The sequence below is a fragment of the Somniosus microcephalus genome, chromosome 13 (assembly GCF_052327205.1).
Source record: "Somniosus microcephalus isolate GS21.2 chromosome 13, FLI_Smic_1.0, whole genome shotgun sequence".
NCBI lineage: Eukaryota > Metazoa > Chordata > Chondrichthyes > Squaliformes > Somniosidae > Somniosus > Somniosus microcephalus.
In genome coordinates, this window is record NC_140999.1 from 82,130,318 (window position 1) to 82,150,394 (window position 20,077).

General features: G+C 52.0%; 1 pseudogene; it reads right to left on the reverse strand.

The window, feature by feature from the left end:
• Window positions 1–4,088: 4,088 nt before the first annotated feature.
• On the reverse strand, window positions 4,089–11,485 carry LOC147108449 (uncharacterized; annotated as a pseudogene).
• Window positions 11,486–20,077: the final 8,592 nt, after the last annotated feature.

Sequence of the window (20,077 nt, forward strand, 5' to 3'; positions counted from 1 at the left end):
TACAGTCCCACTCCCCCCCTCAGATACTCCTACAGTCCCACTCCCCCCTCAGATACTCCTACAGTCCCACTCCACCCACAGACTCTCCTACACTCCCACTCCCCCCCTCAGATACTCCTACACTCCCACTCCCCCCCTCAGATACTCCTACAGTCCCACTCCCCCCTCAGATACTCCTACAGTCCCACTCCCACCTCAGATACTCCTGCAGTCCCACTCCCCCCTCAGCTACTCCTACAGTCCCACTCCCCCCTCAGATACTCCTAGAGTCCCACTCCCCCCTCAGATACTCCTACAGTCCCACTCCCCCCCTCAGATACTCCTACAGTCCCACTGCCCCCTCAGATACTCCTACAGTCCCACTCCCCCCCTGAGATACTCCTACAGTCCCACTCCCCCCTCAGATACTCCTACAGTCCCTCCCCCCTCAGATACTCCTGCAGCCTCACTCCCCCCTCAGACACTCCTACATTCCCTCCCCCTCTCAGATACTCCTACAGTCCCACTTCCCCCCTCAGATACTCCTACAGTCCCACTCCCCCCCTCAGATAGTCCTACAGTCCCACTCCCCACCTCAGATACTCCGACAGTCCCACTCCCCCCTCAGATACTCCTACAGTCCCACTCCCCCCCTCAGATACTCCTACAGTCGCACCCCCCCTCAGATACTCCTACAGTCCCACTCCCCCCCTCAGATACTCCTACAGTCACACCCCCCTCAGATACTCCTACAGTCCCACTCCCCCCTCAGATACTCCTACAGTCCCACTCCCCCCTCAGATACTCCTACAGTCCCACTCCCCTCTCAGATACTCCTACAGTCCCACTCTCCCCCTCAGATACTCCTACAGTCCCACTCCCCCCCTCAGATACTCCTACAGTCCTACTCCCCGCTCAGATACTCCTACAGTCCCACTGCCCCCCTCAGATACTCCTACAGTCCCACTCCCCCCTCAGATACTCCTACAGTCCCACTCCCCCTCAGATACTCCTACAGTCCCACTCCCCCCTCAGATACCCCTACAGTCCCACTCCCCCGTCAGATACTCCTACAGTCCCACTCCCCCCTCAGATACTCCTACAGTCCCACTCCCCCCCTCAGATATTCCTACAGTCCCACTCCCCCCCTCAGATACTCCTACAGTCGCACCCCCCCTCAGATACTCCTGCAGTCCCACTCCCCCCCTCAGATACTCCTACAGTCGCACCCCCCCTCAGATACTCCTACAGTCCCACTCCCCCCTCAGACACTCCTACAGTCCCACTCCCCCCTCAGATACTCCTACAGTCCCACTCCCCCCTCAGATACTCCTACAGTCCCACTCCCCCCCTCAGATACTCCTACAGTCCCACTCCCCCCCTCAGATACTCCTACAGTCGCACCCCCCCTCAGATACTCCTACAGTCCCACTCCCCCCCTCAGATACTCCTACAGTCGCACTCCCCCCCTCAGATACTCCTACAGTCCCACTCCCCCCTCAGATACTCCTACAGTCCCACTCCCCCCTCAGATACTCCTACAGTCCCACTCCCCCCTCAGATACTCCTACAGTCGCACCCCCCCTCAGATACTCCTACAGTCCCACTCCCTCCTCAGATACTCCTACAGTCCCACTCCCTCCTCAGATACTCCTACAGTCCCACTCCCCCCTCAGATACTCCTACTGTCCCACTCCCCCCTCAGATACTCCTACAGTCCCACTCCCCCCCTCAGATACTCCTACAGTCGCACCCCCCCCTCAGATACTCCTACAGTCCCACTCCCCCCCTCAGATACTCCTACAGTCACACCCCCCTCAGATACTCCTACAGTTCCACTCCCCCCTCAGATACTCCTACAGTCCCACTCCCCCCTCCGATACTCCGGCAGTCCCACTCCCCGCTCAGATACTCCTACAGTCCCACTCCCCCCCTCAGATACTCCTACAGTCCCACTCCCCCCCTCAGATACTCCTACAGTCCCACTCCCCCCTCAGATACTCCTACAGTCCCACTCCCCCCTCACATACTCCTACAGTCCCCTCCCCCCCTCAGATACTCCTACAGTCTCACTCCCCCCCTCAGATACTCCTACAGTCCCACTCCCCCCAGATACTGCTACAGTCCCACTCCCCCCTCAGATACTCCTACAGTCCCACTCCCCCCTCAGATACTCCTACAGTCCCACTCCCCCCTCAGATACTCCTACAGTCCCACTGCCCCCCCTCAGATACTCCTACAGTCCCACTCCCCCCCTCAGATACTCCTACAGTCGCACCCCCCCTCAGATACTCCTACAGTCCCACTCCCCCCCTCAGATACTCCTACAGTCCCACTCCCCCCTCAGATACTCCTACAGTCCCACTCCCCCCTCAGATACTCCTACAGTCCCACTGCCCCCCCTCAGATACTCCTACAGTCCCACTCCCCCCCTCAGATACTCCTACAGTCGCACCCCCCCTCAGATACTCCTACAGTCTCACTCCCCCCCTCAGATACTCCTACAGTCGCACCCCCCCTCAGATACTCCTACAGTCCCACTCCCTCCTCAGATACTCCTACAGTCCCACTCCCCCCTCAGATACTCCTACTGTCCCACTCCCCCCTCAGATACTCCTACAGTCCCACTCCCCCCCTCAGATACTCCTACAGTCGCACCCCCCCCTCAGATACTCCTACAGTCCCACTCCCCCCCTCAGATACTCCTACAGTCACACCCCCCTCAGATACTCCTACAGTTCCACTCCCCCCTCAGATACTCCTACAGTCCCACTCCCCCCTCCGATACTCCGACAGTCCCACTCCCCGCTCAGATACTCCTACAGTCCCACTCCCCCCCTCAGATACTCCTACAGTCCCACTCCCCCCCTCAGATACTCCTACAGTCCCACTCCCCCCTCAGATACTCCTACAGTCCCACTCCCCCCTCACATACTCCTACAGTCCCCTCCCCCCCTCAGATACTCCTACAGTCTCACTCCCCCCCTCAGATACTCCTACAGTCCCACTCCCCCCAGATACTGCTACAGTCCCACTCCCCCCTCAGATACTCCTACAGTACCACTCCTCCCTCAGATACTCCTACAGTCCCACTCTCCCCCCCTTCAGATACTCCTACAGTCCCACTCCCCCCTCAGATACTCCTACAGTCCCACTCCCCCCTCAGATACTCCTACAGTCCCACTCCCCCCCTCAGATACTCCTACAGTCCCACTCCCCCCTCAGATACTCCTACAATCCCACTCCCCCCTCAGATACTCCTACAGTCCCACTCCCCCCCTCAGATACTCCTGCAGTCCCACTCCCCCCCTCAGATACTCCTACAGTCCCCCTCCCCTCTCAGACACTCCTACAGTCTCACTCCCCCCGTCAGATACTCCTACAGTCCCACTCCCCCCCCTCAGATACTCCTACAGTCCCACTCCCCCATAGATACTCCTACAGTCCCACTCCCCCCTCAGATACTCCTACAGTGCCACTCCCCCCCTCAGATACTCCTACAGTCCCTCCCCCCCTCAGATACTCCTACAGTCCCACTCCCCCTCTCAGATACTCCTACAGTCTCACTCCCCCCGTCAGATACTCCTACAGTCCCACTCCCCCCCTCAGATACTCCTACAGTCCCACTCCCCCCCTCAGATACTCCTACAGTCCCACTCCCCCGTAGATACTCCTACAGTCCCACTCCCCCCCTCAGATACTCCTACAGTCCCTCCCCCCCTCAGATACTCCTACAGCCCCACTCCAATGTCTCTTCTTTCCCAGTCTCTCTGATCCAAAAATATCTCAGCCATTCCCCCTTCTCGAATATTCACCTGTGTGCAATCCTTTTTCTGTCGATCCTTTCAGCAATGTTCCTGTATAACCCCTTGCTGTCTCCCGATCTGTTTGCTTCCATTCCATACTGTTTCTTTCTGTCTCTCAGTGTGTGTCTTTAACCTGTTCCTATGGCTTTTCTGTGCGTGCTATATTGAAAGACATTATTATTTGTAATGGGCTCATGGTTCTATTTTGATAGGACTTTCATCTGAACAATGATTATCCCTACTGTAATGTAGGAGTCAGTCATCCCTCTGGCATTAACCTTTTCATTCACAGTGACTGTTCAATCAGTGAACGGAGTGGTACATACCTGGTGGCAGCACCGAGGATGGTGTTGTCCATGTTTCTGTTGCTCTCTGGTACTTCTTGAGGCAGACTACTGGCGGGCGCCTTGGCTTCGCTGGCACTGGCCCAATTACTGTTGGTGGAGTTCGTTGTTTGGGGATGACGGGCTCCTTGTTCACAGTTTCACTCCACTGGTTACCCCAAGGACCTCGAACCCCAGGCACCTGGCAATCCTTCCAGTCACCCAGGGTCACAGGCTGTAACTTCAGCATTAAATCCTGTTGGAAGGCCTCAGACTTGGTACAAGGCCCTGGCTCAGAGGCCTGGCACGGCCACTTTTGTGTATGTACCTTTAAGGGAATAACTGGTCTCAGGCTGCAGTACCGGCAGTGACCACCCCTGTATAAAAGGCCCTAGCAGGCTTCTGTAGTTTCAGTTTCCAGGTTGTCTCCATTCAGTAAAGACTTGTTATAATCAACTCCTGCAGTCCGTGTCTCAATTATACACGGACATAATACTGGCGACGAGTAAGAAACGAACTTACCTGCAACTCGGCAGCACCTCAGACGACGTTATTGAAGGTCGAAGCCAGAAGAAAGAAAAAAAGAAATCCAAAGAAACTCGAGAAACAGGCGTCGACCGTGGGCAACCGCCCTCCAAATCATCGAATTGAAAAGTGCAGGAGAGACTGTCAAGAGCCAGGCTTGGTCTCCAGTCTGTGGTTTCCCAGCTAATCAGGCTGGTGGCAGGTAGAGTACTGATCCTTCCTGGGCTGCAGCGGGCTAGAGCTCGATCGGGTGGCTCTGCAATGGGGCCGGGCAGCGAGTCGGGAAGCAAAGAGAGAGAGAGAGGGTGGAGCACACAGGGCGCGGCCGGTGCTTCGCAGCCGGGCAGCGTTCGGACCTAAGAAGAGGGAGGGAAGTGTCCCAGAGGGTCCGCTCCACGACGGGAACGGTTCTTCAATTAACGGAGCAAATATTGAAGTGCGATAGAAAAATAAAATTACCGCGGAGAGCGGCGTTGGCAGCAGCGATCAGGGAGGCGCGAAGACCATATGGCGTCGCCATTACAGGATAGTAAAATAAATATAATCGCCAGCAACAGCGTTGGCAGCAGCGGCAGTGGCAGGAAAGCGCAGGAGGCGCCATCTTAACTCGGCGGGGAAGAAGGAAAAGCGCGGGAGGCGCCATTTTGATCCATCGGGGACGAAGGCAAAGTGCGGTAGGCGCCATCTTAGATTTTCAAGATGCCAAAGACTGGCGATATCACTGCCTTCGATAATGCAATAGAAGACTGGACCACGTATGTGGAAAGAGTCGAGGTATATTGCGAGGCAAACGAAATAGCCGATGAGAAAAAGGCATCGGTATTGCTAAATTTAATGGGCGCAAGAACGTACGGCCTGTTGCGGGACCTGATTACTCCAGCCAAACCGAAGGTGAAGAGTTTTAATGAAATTGTTGCTATCCTACAGGAACACCTAAATCCTACACCACTGCTGATAGCAGAAAGATTTAAAATCCACAGGAGAAATCAGCATAAAAATGAGAGCAATGCTGATTACCTTACGGAACTACGCAAGCTATCAAAGCACTGCCAGTTCGGAGCAGGACTGGCAGATACCTTACGGGACAAATTTGTCTGTGGACTCCTGAGTGAAGGAACCCAGAAGAGGTTACTCTCAGAGAAAGAGCTGACGCTAGATAAGGCTTTCAGCGTGGCAGTATCGTGCGAAGCAGCAGCAAGGGGAGCTGTGGAAATACAACAAAAGCCACAGGAATACGGCACCCACGAAATGACACGGGGATTTGCAAAATGTTATTGCTGCGGCAGAACAAACCATGACCAGAAGGACTGCTGGTCCAAGGACAAAATATGCAGGCAATGCGGAAAGATGGGACACCATGCACGAGTTTGCAGGTCTGGGAAGAAGACCAACGACAACAAAAAGGCTACTAAGGAACCATACAGGAAAGTGCAAAAGATGACGGACAGTAGTTCCGAAGACCAGATGAGCGATAGTGAATCCGGGAACAAGAGACTAAGCTGTCTCAAACGTCACAACATAATTCCAAAAGAGGATCACCGAACCATTTGGGTCACCCTCACGATAACAGGGTCCCAAGTCAAAATGGAATTGGATACAGGATCAGCTCTAACCGTCATGAATCGACGAGACTACGAGCGGCTATTCTCACACATACACTTGAGAGAGACATCCATTGTCTTGAGGACGTATACGGGGCAAAAAGTATACCCCAGAGGAAAAATAAGGGTGCCTGTCGAATGCAACGGCAAGAAAATACGGAAATTGTATCACTACATTCTGCAAGATGGTGGACCACCGTTATTGGGATGTGAATGGATCAGAAAGATAAGTTTAGACTGGCACTCCATTCAGGCACTGATGGTGGCTGGTAAAAAGGATGATGACGTCACTCCTGGACGATTGTCAACAACCTTAGCTGACGCCAAAGAGGTATTTCAACAAGAACTGGGCACTCTTAAAGGCGCAACCGCCTCGATAAAAATAGTGGAGAATGCAATTCCCAAGTTTTTCAAAGCAAGACCGGTACCATATGCAATTCGCCCAGCTGTCGAGGCAGAGCTGGAGAATCTGGAGAAGGCAGGCGTGTTATCTAAGGTAGACTGGAGCGAGTGGGTGACACCCATCGTTCCTGTCATGAAAAAAACGTTAAACAATAAGTCTGAGGAGCCAAGGAAGGTTCGCATCTGTGGGGACTTCAAGGTAACGGTGAACACAGTCCTTCACACAGTACAATATCCTCTTCCAAGGATAGAAGATATCTTCGCCTCACTATCTGGAGGGAAGCGTTTTACAAAAATTGACCTAGCACAAGCATATTTGCAGATGGAGGTTGAAGAATCCTCTAGGAAGTATCTCACGATAAACACTCACAAAGGTCTTTACCAGTATAATCGACTGGTATTCGGAGTAGCATCAGCTCCGGCGATATGGCAAAGAGCGATGGAACAAGTCCTGCAAGGGATTCCGGGGACTCAGTGTTACTTGGACGACATCCTAGTGACAGGTGAAGATGACAGTGAACACCTTGCCAACCTAGAGCAGGTGCTCACTAGACTACGTGAACATGGGCTACGAGCCAATCGCCCTAAGTGCGAGTTTTTTAAGAAACAGATATCGTATTGTGGCCACGTGATTGATGAAGAGGTGTTGCATAAGTCCCCTGACAAAATTGAAGCGGTAGTTAAGGCTCCAGCGCCTGAAAATGTGTCGCAACTGAGGTCATTCCTCGGATTGGTGAATTACTACCATAAGTTTTTGTCGAATTTGTCCACAATTCTGCATCCACTGAACGCCCTACTACGAACGGGAGTAGCATGGAAATGGAGTGATGAATGTAAGCGGGCCTTTCAGAAGAGTAAGGACCTAATCACTTCAAGAGAAGTATTGGCTCACTACAACCCATCACTACCGATAAGACTGGCGTGTGATGCGTCTCCCTACGGTGTTGGGGCGGTACTGTCACATAAATTCCTTGATGGTTCAGAGAGGCCGATAGCTATTGCGTCACGCTCGTTAACTTCAGCCGAGCGTAACTACGCCCAGATTGACAGAGAGGCCCTCAGCCTGGTGTGGGGGGTGAAGAAGTTCAATCACTACCTGCACGGTCAGAAATTTACTCTACTAACTGATCATCAACCTCTCGTCTCCATTTTCAACCCTCAGAAGGGCGTACCGATAATGACGGCACAGCGGCTACAGAGGTGGTCCCTTTTCCTAGGGGCACACCAATATGACATCGAGTACAAAGGAACTAAACAGCATGGGAATGCTGATGGATTGTCGCGCCTACCATTGCCGATGGTGGAAGAAGAACTGGCAGTGGATCCAGTGGAGTTATTCCACTCGACTATAGTCGAATGTCTCCCTGTGACGAATGCAAACATAGAAAAGGAAACACGAAATGACCCGACACTCTCCTGGGTCTATGATTTAACGGTGAAGGGGTGGCCAGCACATGGCAAACCACTGCTGCCAGCATTCTCGCCGAGAAGAGAACAGCTGTCAGTGTGCAGAGGAACCTTGATGTGTGGATCCAGAGTAGTAATTCCACCCAAATTGAAGGATAGAGTGCTCAATGAGCTTCATGAGGGTCATCTGGGAGGGGTAAAAATGAAGAACTTAGCCAGAGCGTTTGTGTGGTGGCCGGGAATCGATAGAGAAATCGAAGAGATGACCAAGAGCTGTACAGGATGCCAGAAGGTCCAAAACGCCCCACCACAAGCCCCTCTACATCCATGGGAGTGGCCCTCATCTCCATGGCAAAGGGTGCACATTGATTTTGCTGGTCCCTTTATGGACTCGATGTTTTTAATTGCGGTGGATGCACATTCAAAGTGGCCAGAGGTAATAAAAATGTCCTCAACCACCACAGAAAAAACTATCACAGTCTTACGAACCATATTCACCAGGAATGGGCTGGCTGAACAGGTTTGCTCTGACAATGGACCACAGTTTGTGTCTGAAGAGTTCCGGAGGTTCTTAAAGAACAATGGTGTTAAGCATTACACATCCGCCCCATATCATCCAGCCACTAATGGATTGGCCAAGAGGTTTGTTCAAACATTCAAGAAGGCTATCAAGGCAATGTGTAATGAAGATATACCCCTACAATACAAGGTGGATAACTTCTTGTTTGCCTACCGGAATGCGACACATGCGGTTACCTACCAAACTCCAGCCATGATGTTCTTCAATCGAAGACTACGATGCCGCTTGGATTTGGTTAAGCCAAACATCAGAAGAGATGTGGAGAACAGGCAGTTTCAGAATATGAATGAAAGGCCGACCAGGAGTTTTAAGATAGGTCAACCAGTTTTGGCCCGGGACTACCGCACAGAGAAATGGCAGCCAGGAACGACCTGTACACGGCAAGGACCTCTCATGTATACCGTGGACATTGGAGAGAGCATTGTAAGACGCCATGCTGACCAGATTCTAGAGTCACTGGAAAACGTCAACTCCACACCACAATCTGATGCACCTGGTGATGAAACCGAAGTACCAATTGCATCTACCTCAGAATCGGTAATATTGGAAGCCGACGAACCAAACAACGACATTGATCCCGACTCAACCTTGCCAGAAGAACCTGATATCCCAAAGTGGCGTTATCCAGACAGAATCAGGAAGCCTCCTCAAAGACTGAACTTATAATTGCTTAACTTCAACCAATGTATCTAGCAACCGTAATTGTAGTTATTATTTAGTTGTTAAATGAATGTTATGTACTGTTTATCTAAAAGGGGAGGAATTGTTGTGTATGTACCTTTAAGGGAATAACTGGTCTCAGACTGCAGTACCGGCAGTGACCACCCCTGTATAAAAGGCCCTAGCAGGCTTCTGTAGTTTCAGTTTCCAGGTTGTCTCCATTCAGTAAAGACTTGTTATAATCAACTCCTGCAGTCCGTGTCTCAATTATACACGGACATAATAGCCACCTCCTGTCAGGAATTACCTGTTGTCCTCCGGTGATGCCAAGAGGAGAGAAAGATCCAACATTGTAGCAGCTGTCTGGGTTGGAGCTGCTGCTGCCTCTCGTTTCGGGCTGTGGAGACTTTGAGCCATCTGATAAAGATTTCAAGCCCACTTGAATCCTCGCTCCTGGTTTAGCTCCTGGCTTTGGGCCTGAAGGTGATTTATGGCCTCCCCTGTTTGGAAGTTCCATGGTCACTGTGCAGTGTCAGTGGAAACCCTCCCTTAACTGAGGCCTTGGGTAACAGGCTCCCACTGAAAGTAGGTTGAGCTTCGAGTGGAACAACAGACCTCAGCTTGCGGCGAACATCACTGTCGGGTGCCTTGGGGTTAAACTTTGTCGTGAAGACTTTTAAATCTTCTTTCTCCCACAGAGACACATGCACTAAAAACAGCTCACAAAGTCAGCCTTCTCTCATCCAACGCTGATCCGTACGTGTCTGAGAACAAAGGACAAGAGATAACTCCAACGTGCGAGGTTTGCAAAGTGTCTCACAGGTCCAATCAACCGCAAAGCACACCGTACATACTATAGGACGACCTGTGCTGCACGTAACACAAATAAAACCACAGGCACCACTGAGAGCCTTAACATGGCCAGCCAAATTTAGCTGTACATATGGGGCAGGTTGTGGCATTGTTTAATACATCGAACACAACTCTTAAAGGATAAAATATTGACCGACATCTAGGGCAGCAATATCTACTGTTACAGCATTCAAAGGGAATGGATCGATTACTGAAAACAAGAGAAAGACATGCATTTCTATCGCGCCTTTCACCACCTCAGGACGTCCCAAAGTACTTCACAGCCAATGAAGTATTTTTGAAGTGTGGTCACTGTTGTAATGTAGGATTCAAAAAAGACTCAAGAAATATGGATTGAGGTAAGAAAAGGATGAAAAGCGGACAGTGTGAGTTCTGAAACAGGACTTGAATGGCACACTGACCTTTCTCAGTCTACTGTATTTTGATTTAAAGTGGGACAGTTTACTAAAGGTCATATGGAGGTGATCTGGGATTATCTATTGTTTGGAGAATTGGGTTGTGTTTTTTCCAACAGTCTACAGCAGTGCACACAGCTAAATCTGGACAAACAGCTCAACTGCAAGGACAAGAAACCACACTTACCTAAGATATACCGACCCTCAGGGCTGTTACTGGGGTTACAGTAATAATCAGGAAACGATGTCAGCGAGCTGCCTGGGCTTTAGCAGCAAAGATTGCACTACTAAATATAGCCACACAATTATAATTTATTTGCAGGAACACTATCAGTATTTTATTTTTAAAAATATAAACGGAAAATCAGCATGAAGCTGGTGGAAAAGGGAGGGAGAGAGAGTTCAATGTTACAACGTTTGAGGCAACTGACTGAGAGCAGAAACATAATGGCCCAGAAATTCGGGTCTCCACGGGTGAGTACGCACAGGGTACTCACCCGTAAGCCTGATGGAAGTGCCGGTTTCGTGCATGCACTGCGCATGCGCGGGAAACCGGCACTTCCGTTCCTCTGAACGAAGGGGTTCAGAGGTCGAACGCATGCGCGGGGGAGTCTGCGCGTGCGCTTTGAACTTACGTTTTTTTTACAGGTTTTTCTGTGAGGGTAAGTCTTTAGAATTTAGAAATTTAAAAAGCAGGCGTAACGCTTGCTTTTTACAAGGTAAGTGGTCAATTAATTAAAATTAAAACATTTTTTCCGCAGGTTTATTATTTTTAAATATTTTAAAGCAAGGTAAGTTTATTTTTAGCCCCGTTATGTTTAAAATAGTTATTTAATGTAATTTATAGTTTATTTATTCACGTATGGACCGGGGTCAAGCAAGGCTGTGTCATCGCACCAACGCTCTTCTCAATCTTACTTGCTGCAATGCTCATCTCGCCCTCAGTAAGCTCCCCGCTGGAGTGGAGCTAATTTACAGAACAAACGGGAAACTGTTCAACCTCCGTCGCCTCCAGTCCAGATCCAAGGTCATCCCATCCTCTGTCGTCGAATTACAGTATGCAGACGACGCTTGCGTCTGCGCTCACTCGGAGGTCGAACTCCAAACCATCGTCAACACCTTCACTGAAGCGTACGAGAGCATGGGCCTTACATTAAACATCCGTAAGAAAAAGGTCCTCTACCAACCAGCCCCCGCCACACAGTACTGCCCCCGATTATCAAAATCCACAACAAGGCTTTGGACAACGTGAACCACTTTCCATACCTTGGGAGCCTACTGTCAACAAGGGCAGACATCGATGACGAAGTCCAACACCGCCTTCAGTGTGCCAGTGCAGCCTTCGGTCGCCTGAGGAAGAGAGTGTTTGAAGACCAGGACCTCAAACCCAGCACTAAGCTCATGGTCTACAGAGCAGCAGTGATACCGCCCTGCTGTATGCCTCAGAGACATGGACCATGTACAGCAGGCACCTCAAAGCACTGGAGAGGTACCACCAACGCCTCCACAAGATCCTGCAAATCCATTGGCAGGATAGACGCACCAATGTCAGTGTTCTCGCTCAGGTCAACATCCCCAGCATCGAAGCTTTGACCATGCTCGATCAGCTCTGATGGACGGGTCACATCGTCTGCATGCCCGATACGAGACTCCCAAAACAAGCACTCTACTCGGAGCTCCGGCACGGCAAGAGAGCCCCAGGTGGGCAGAGGAAACGCTTCAAGGACACCCTCAAAGCCTCCTTGAAAAAGTGCAACATCCCCACCGACACCTGGGAATCCCTGGCCCAAGACCGCACAAAGTGGAGGAGAAGCATCTGGGAAGGTGCCGAACACCTCGAGTCTCTTCGCCGGGAGCAAGCGGAAGCCAAGTGCAAGCAGCGCACGTCAACCCAAGCACCCCGCCCACCCGCCCCTTCAACCACCCTCTGCCCCACCTGTGACAGAGACTGTAGATCCCGCATTGGACTCATCAGTCACCCGAGAACTCATTTTTAATGTGGAGGCAAGTCATCCTCGGTTCCAAGGGACTGCCTAAGAAGAAAATAGTGTGAGCATCACACAGAGTCCAACGGTGAGAGACACACACGGGGAGAAATTTGGTACTCTAGCGCCTCCAGTTAACGCCTGGAGGGGGCGCTAATGCAGTAGCGCCGCGGCGAGGCAAATCCAGCGCTGCACACCAAATTCAGCCGCCCCCCATAGCGGCGCCGCTACAAGCCAGGCAGATCGTGATGTCACTCACTGGGTGTCTGATCTACTAATTTGTGTATCACCCCCTGCCTTAGTGCCTCGCTCCGGCAGCAACAGAGAGAGGAGGCGTGAAGCAGTCGGTTGCCGGTTCCAGGGGCGCTACTTAAAGGGATCATGAGTAATGAGTCGCAGCTGTCATGTCTGTGCAGTTTTACTGCTTCCTTGTCAGTTTGAGATAGTTCAAGAGTTGAATTCAGTCATTCAAAGGTTGTTTAGTCTCCGGAGTGTTGCGGCTTCTAAAAGTTAGTTACATTTACTCTCACAAAATATCAAAGTGCTGCACTTCCTTACATTAATGGGGATTGTACTGGCAGTCAGATCAGGATGAGGACGGCTTTCTCAGTGGCAGTCAAGGTCACCGTCAGGCTCAATTTCTTTGCCAGCGGATCCTTCCAGTCTGCAACAGGAGATATTGGTAACATCTCGCAGCTCGCTGTCCATCGCTGCATCCAGGAGGCTACAGAGGCTCTCTACAGTAGGAGAAGGGACTACATTTCCTTCCCCATCACCAGAAAGAAGCAGGATAAGCATGCATGTGGCTTTGCCAGGATAGCAGGATTCCCCATGGTGCCGGGATTCCCCATGGTGCAGGGATTCCCCATGGTGCAGGGATTCCCAAGGTGCCGGGATTCCCCATGGTGCAGGGATTCCCCATGGTGCAGGGATTCCCCATGGTGCAGGGATTCCCAAGGTGCAGGGATTCCCCATGGTGCAGGGATTCCCCAAGGTGCAGGGATTCCCAAGGTGCAGGGATTCCCCATGGTGCAGGGATTCCCCATGGTGCAGGGATTCCCCATGGTGCCGGGATTCCCCATGGTGCAGGGATTCCCCATGGTGCAGGGATTCCCCAAGGTGCCGGGATTCCCCATGGTGCAGGGATTCCCAAGGTGCCGGGATTCCCCATGGTGCAGGGATTCCCCATGGTGCAGGGATTCCCCATGGTGCCGGGATTCCCCATGGTGCCGGGATTCCCCCAGGTGCAGGGATTCCCCATGGTGCAGGGATTCCCAAGGTGCCGGGATTCCCCATGGTGCAGGGATTCCCCAAGGTGCAGGGATTCCCCATGGTGCCGGGATTCCCCATGGTGCAGGGATTCCCCAAGGTGCCAGGATTCCCCATGGTGCTGGGATTCCCCATGGTGCAGGGATTCCCAAGGTGTCAGGATTCCCCATGGTGCCGGGATTCCCCATGGTGCAGGGATTCCCCATGGTGCCAGGATTCCCCATGGTGCCGGGAATCCCCATGGTGCCGGGATTCCCCATGGTGCAGGGATTCCCCATGGTGCAGGGATTCCCAAGGTGCCGGGATTCCCCATGGTGCAGGGATTCCCCAAGGTGCAGGGATTCCCCATGGTGCAGGGATTCCCCATGGTGCCAGGATTCCCCATGGTGCCGGGATTCCCCATGGTGCAGGGATTCCCCAAGGTGCAGGGATTCCCCATGGTGCCGGGATTCCCCATGGTGCAGGGATTCCCCATGGTGCAGGGATTCCCCATGGTGCCGGGATTCCCCATGGTGCCGGGATTCCCCCAGGTGCAGGGATTCCCCATGGTGCAGGGATTCCCCAAGGTGCAGGGATTCCCCATGGTGCCGGGATTCCCCCAGGTGCAGGGATTCCCCAAGGTGCAGGGATTCCCCATGGTGCCGGGATTCCCCATGGTGCAGGGATTCCCCATGGTGCAGGGATTCCCCATGGTGCAGGGATTCCCCATGGTGCAGGGATTCCCCATGGTCCCGGGATTCCCCATGGTGCAGGGATTCCCCATGGTGCAGGGATTCCCCATGGTGCCGGGATTCCCCATGGTGCCGGGATTCCCCCAGGTGCAGGGATTCCCCATGGTGCCGGGATTCCCCATGGTGCCGGGATTCCCCCAGGTGCAGGGATTCCCCATGGTGCAGGGATTCCCCAAGGTGCCGGGATTCCCCATGGTGCAGGGATTCCCCATGGTGCCGGGATTCCCCATGGTGCAGGGATTCCCCATGGTGCAGGGATTCCCCATGGTGCCGGGATTCCCCATGGTGCCGGGATTCCCCCAGGTGCAGGGATTCCCCATGGTGCAGGGATTCCCAAGGTGCCGGGATTCCCCATGGTGCAGGGATTCCCCAAGGTGCAGGGATTCCCCATGGTGCAGGGATTCCCCAAGGTGCAGGGATTCCCCATGGTGCCGGGATTCCCCATGGTGCAGGGATTCCCCATGGTGCAGGGATTCCCCAAGGTGCAGGGATTCCCCATGGTGCCGGGATTCCCCATGGTGCCGGGATTCCCCATGGTGCCGGGATTCCCCCAGGTGCAGGGATTCCCCATGGTGCAGGGATTCCCCAAGGTGCAGGGATTCCCCAAGGTGCAGGGATTCCCCAAGGTGCCAGGATTCCCCATGGTGCCGGGATTCCCCAAGGTGCCGGGATTCCCCATGGTGCAGGGATTCCCCAAGGTGCAGGGATTCCCCATGGTGCCGGGATTCCCCATGGTGCCGGGATTCCCCATGGTGCCGGGATTCCCCAAGGTGCAGGGATTCCCCATGGTGCCAGGATTCCCCATGGTGCCGGGATTCCCCATGGTGCCAGGATTCCCCATGGTGCCGGGATTCCCCATGGTGCAGGGATTCCCCATGGTGCCGGGATTCCCCATGGTGCCGGGATTCCCCATGGTGCAGGGATTCCCCAAGGTGCAGGGATTCCCCATGGTGCCGGGATTCCCCAAGGTGCAGGGATTCCCCATGGTGCCAGGATTCCCCATGGTGCAGGGATTCCCCATGGTGCCGGGATTCCCCATGGTGCAGGGATTCCCCATGGTGCCGGGATTCCCCATGGTGCAGGGATTCCCCATGGTGCCGGGATTCCCCATGGTGCCGGGATTCCCCATGGTGCAGGGATTCCCCATGGTGCCAGGATTCCCCATGGTGCAGGGATTCCCCATGGTGCCGGGATTCCCCATGGTGCAGGGATTCCCCATGGTGCCGGGATTCCCCATGGTGCAGGGCACCATTGACTGCATCCACGTGGCTTTGCCCACTATCCTGGCAGCAGCCATGATGTGTTCATCCTGCGCCAGAACTCTTCCGGCCACCACATCAAGCTTGCAGTTGGCTGGTCGGAGACAAGGGGTATCTGCTCTCCACCTGGCTCATGACTCCCCTCTGCAACCCCAACACTCCTGCTCAGCACTCAGATAATGAGAGCCATGCTGCCACCAGGAACATCACTGAGCAGACCATCAGGGTGCTCAAGCAATGGTTCCATTGCCATGACCACTCGGGAGGGGCCCTCCAGTACGTGCAGGTGTCCCGTTTCGTCGTGATGTGCTGCATGTTCCACAATCTGGCCAACTTGCAGCATGGATTGCAGGACCGCCTCAGGAGGAGGAAGAGGGAGAGGAGGAGGAGGTGGATGATGAGGGGGACAAGGAAGAGGAGGAGGAACAGAATTCAGAACAGATCTAGCAGCTCAAAACTGGGCTTCCATGAGATGCTGTGGGCCATCAACAGCAGCAGAATTGTATTCCAGCACAATCTGTAACCTGATGGCCTGGCATATCCCTCACTCTACCATTACCATCAAGCCAGGGGACCAACCCTGGTTCAATAAGGAGTGTAGAAGTGAATGCCAGGAGCAGCACTGGATGTACCTAAAAATGAGGTACCAACCTGGGGAAGCTGCAGCACAGGACTACATGCAGGCTAAAAAGCAAAAGCAGCATGCTCTAGACAGGGCTAAGCGATCCCACAATCAACGGATCAGATCAAAGCTCTGCTGTCCTGCCATATCCAGTCATGAATGGTGGTGGACAATTAAACAACTAATGGGAGGAGGAGGCTCCATGAATATCCCCATCCTCAATGATGGTAGAGCCCAGCACGTGAGTGCAAAAGACAAGGCTGAAGCATTTGCAACCATCTTCAGCCAGAAGTGTCAAGTGGATGATCCATATCGGCCTCCTCCTGAGGTCCCCACCATCACAAGCCAGTCTTCAGCCAATTCGATTCACTCCATGTGATATCAAGAAACGACTGAGCGCACTGGATACAGCAAAGGCTATGGGCCCCGACAGCATACAAAAGCAAAATACTATGGATGCTGGAAATCTGAAATAAAAACAGAAAATGCTGGAAATACTCAGCAGATCAGGCAGCATCTGTGGAGAGAGAAACAGAGTTAACGTTTCAGGTCGATGACCCTTCGTCAGAACTGTCAGACAACATCCCTGCTACAACACTGGCATCTATCCAACAATGCGGAAAACTGCCCAGGTATGTCCTGTCTACAAAAAGCAGGACAAATCCAATCGGGTCAATTACCGCCCCATCAGTCTACTCTCAATCATCAGCAAAGTGATGGAAGGTGTCATCGACAGTGCTATCATGTGGCACTTACTCACCAATAACCTGCTCACGGGTGCCCCGTTTGGGTTCCGCCAAGACCACTTGGCTCCCAACCTCATTACAGCCTTGGTCGAAACATGGACAAAGGAGCTGAATTCCAGAGGTGAGGTGAGAGTGACTGCCCTTGACATCAAGGCAGTATTTGACCGAGTGTGGCATCAAGGAGCCCTAGTAAAACTGAAGTCAATGGGAATCAGGGGGGAAACTCTCCACTGGCTTAGGTCACACCTAGCACAAAGGAAGTTGGTTGTGCTGGTTGGAGGTCAGTCATCCAAAGTTAGCGCCCACTCCTGGACTATAATGAATTTCTTCCCCACATAGTCCGACAGTGAGAGACACTGACAGTATCAGGCACAGAGACACAGGCAATGAGAGACACAGAGACACAGACATTGTCAGACACACGGTCAGTCAGACACAGAGACACAGACAGCAAGTCAGGCACAGATGGTGAGTCAGACACAGAAGTGAGTCCGACACAGACAGTGAGTGAGACAGAGAGACACAGACAGTGAATGAGACAGAGAGACTGACACAGGCATTGAGTCAGACACAGAGACACAGACAGTAAGGGAGACACAGGCATTGAGTCAGACACAGAGACACAGACACTGAGGGAGACACAGACGATGAGTCAGACACAGACAGTGAGTCAGACACAGACAGTGAGTGAGACACAGAGACACAGACAGTGAGTCAGACACAGACAGTGAGTGAGACACAGAGACACAGACAGTGAGTCGAACACAGACAGTGAGTGAGACACAGAGACACAGACAGTGAATCCGACGCAGACAGTGAGTGAGACAGAGACACAGACAGTGAGTCCAACACAGACAGTGAGTGAGACACAGAGACACAGACAGTGAGTCCAACACAGACAGTGAGTGAGACACAGAGACACAGACAGTGAGTCCGACACAGACACTGAGTGAGACACAGAGACACAGACAGTGAGTCCAACACAGACAGTGAGTGAGACACAGAGACACAGACAGTGAGTCCGACGCAGACAGTGAGTCAGACAGAGACACACAGACAGTGAGTGCCTGGGATTGGAAGCTCCACCCTCATCAACAATACTTTGGAGCCTTTAACATTTTGCTGCATCACCTTTCAGAGCCTTCAGCCGAGGAGTGAAGTGCAGTGAGCGAGCCCAGTGTCGGTATCTTCCCACTCTCTGTTTAGTAAATGCAGGAGCAGTACTCCCCATCATTATTTATCATAGGAACAGGACTAGGCCATTGAGCCCCTCGAGCCTGTTCCGCCATTCAACTAGATCATGGCTGATCTGCGACCTAACTCCATACACCCTCCTTTGGCCCATATCCCTGAATACCTTTGGTTAACAAAAAGCCCAGGTTGCTAAGGGAATTGGCGGAGGAGATAGCGGAAGGGCTTGCCATAATTTTCCAATCTTCCCTAGATGTGGGGGAGGTGCCTGAGGATTGGAAAGTGGCAAATGTGACACCATTGTTCAAGAAAGGGTGTAAGGACAATTCCAGTAACTACAGGCCGGTCAGTTTAACATCAGCGGTGGGTAAAGTTTTAGAAACAATAATCAAGGAAAAATTAACGGGCATTTGGAGAGGTTTAAGCTAATTAAGGAGAGTCAACACGGGTTTGTAAAAGGAAGATCGTGTTTGACTAATCTAATTGAATTTTTTGATGAAGTAACAGAGAGGATTGATGAAGGGAATGCAATGGATGTTGTCTACATGGATTTTCGGAAGGTGATTGACAAAGTACCACATAGAAGGCTGGTTAACAAAATTGAGGCTCATGGAATAGGTAGGTCAGTGGCAGCTTGGATAAGGAATTGGCTTAAGGACAGAAAACAGTGAGTTGTGGTAAATGGCTGTTTTTCAGACTGGAGGATGGTAGACAATGGTGTTCCCCAAGGGTCAGTGCTGGGGCCACTGCTTTTTCTGATACATATAAATTACCTGGATATTGGACTACAGAGTAGAATTTCTAAATTTGCCGATGACACCAAACTTGGGGGTGTGGCAAACAGTGATGATGATACCAATCAACTGCAACAGAATATAGAAAGGCTAGCAGAATGGCAGATGGAATTTAATACAGAGAAGTGTGAGGTGACGCATTTTGGCAGAAGGAACAGGGAGAGGCAATATACACTTAATGGCACAGTTTTAAAGAGTGTGCAGGGACAGAGGGACCTGGGTTTAATGTGCATAGGTCCCTGAAGGTGGCAGGACATATTGAGAGAGTGGTTAACAAAACATATGGGGGGAAAATTTGGTTGCTTTGCACCTCCCGTTAGCACCCTAAAAGGGTGCTAATGGGACGCAAAGCAACTAATGCCTGGGTGCGGCGATGTTTGCGCCGCTCGCGAAATTGACCAGACATTTTGCAGCAGCGCTAAACACTACCGCCACGATCTCCTGCACCCGCAGATCGTTACATCAGTCTGTAAGGATTCACAATAATTTACAGTTCTGAAGATTAATTTTTTTGATTAAAGAATCCCTGGGCGTTGTGCTTTTAAATTTCCAGGGATAAAAATGGCTGTCACACCACATGGCCGAAGACAAAGGACTTGGAAAGCAGCTTTCTGTGTCTGGAAGTAAGGTTCAATGGAGCTGCCAATCAAAGGGGAGTCCCCACCCCCCCTGCAGCAGGACAATCGATGCCTGCTTACAAAACATTCTACAATGTTGACTCTAAGATCGAGTGCTTGAAACTGCCAGCATGAACAAAGGAACGTTGTTTGCTAAGCACTCAAGACTGTCAATCAATTGTGGTTCCAGATGACCACAGGACAATGCTTTGTTTACAAAGCAATTGAATGCTATTAGCATTTGTTTGTATATCGAGTGGATACATCTAAACTGCAGAAGAGACTTTTGGATCTTGAATGGGAACCGTTTAA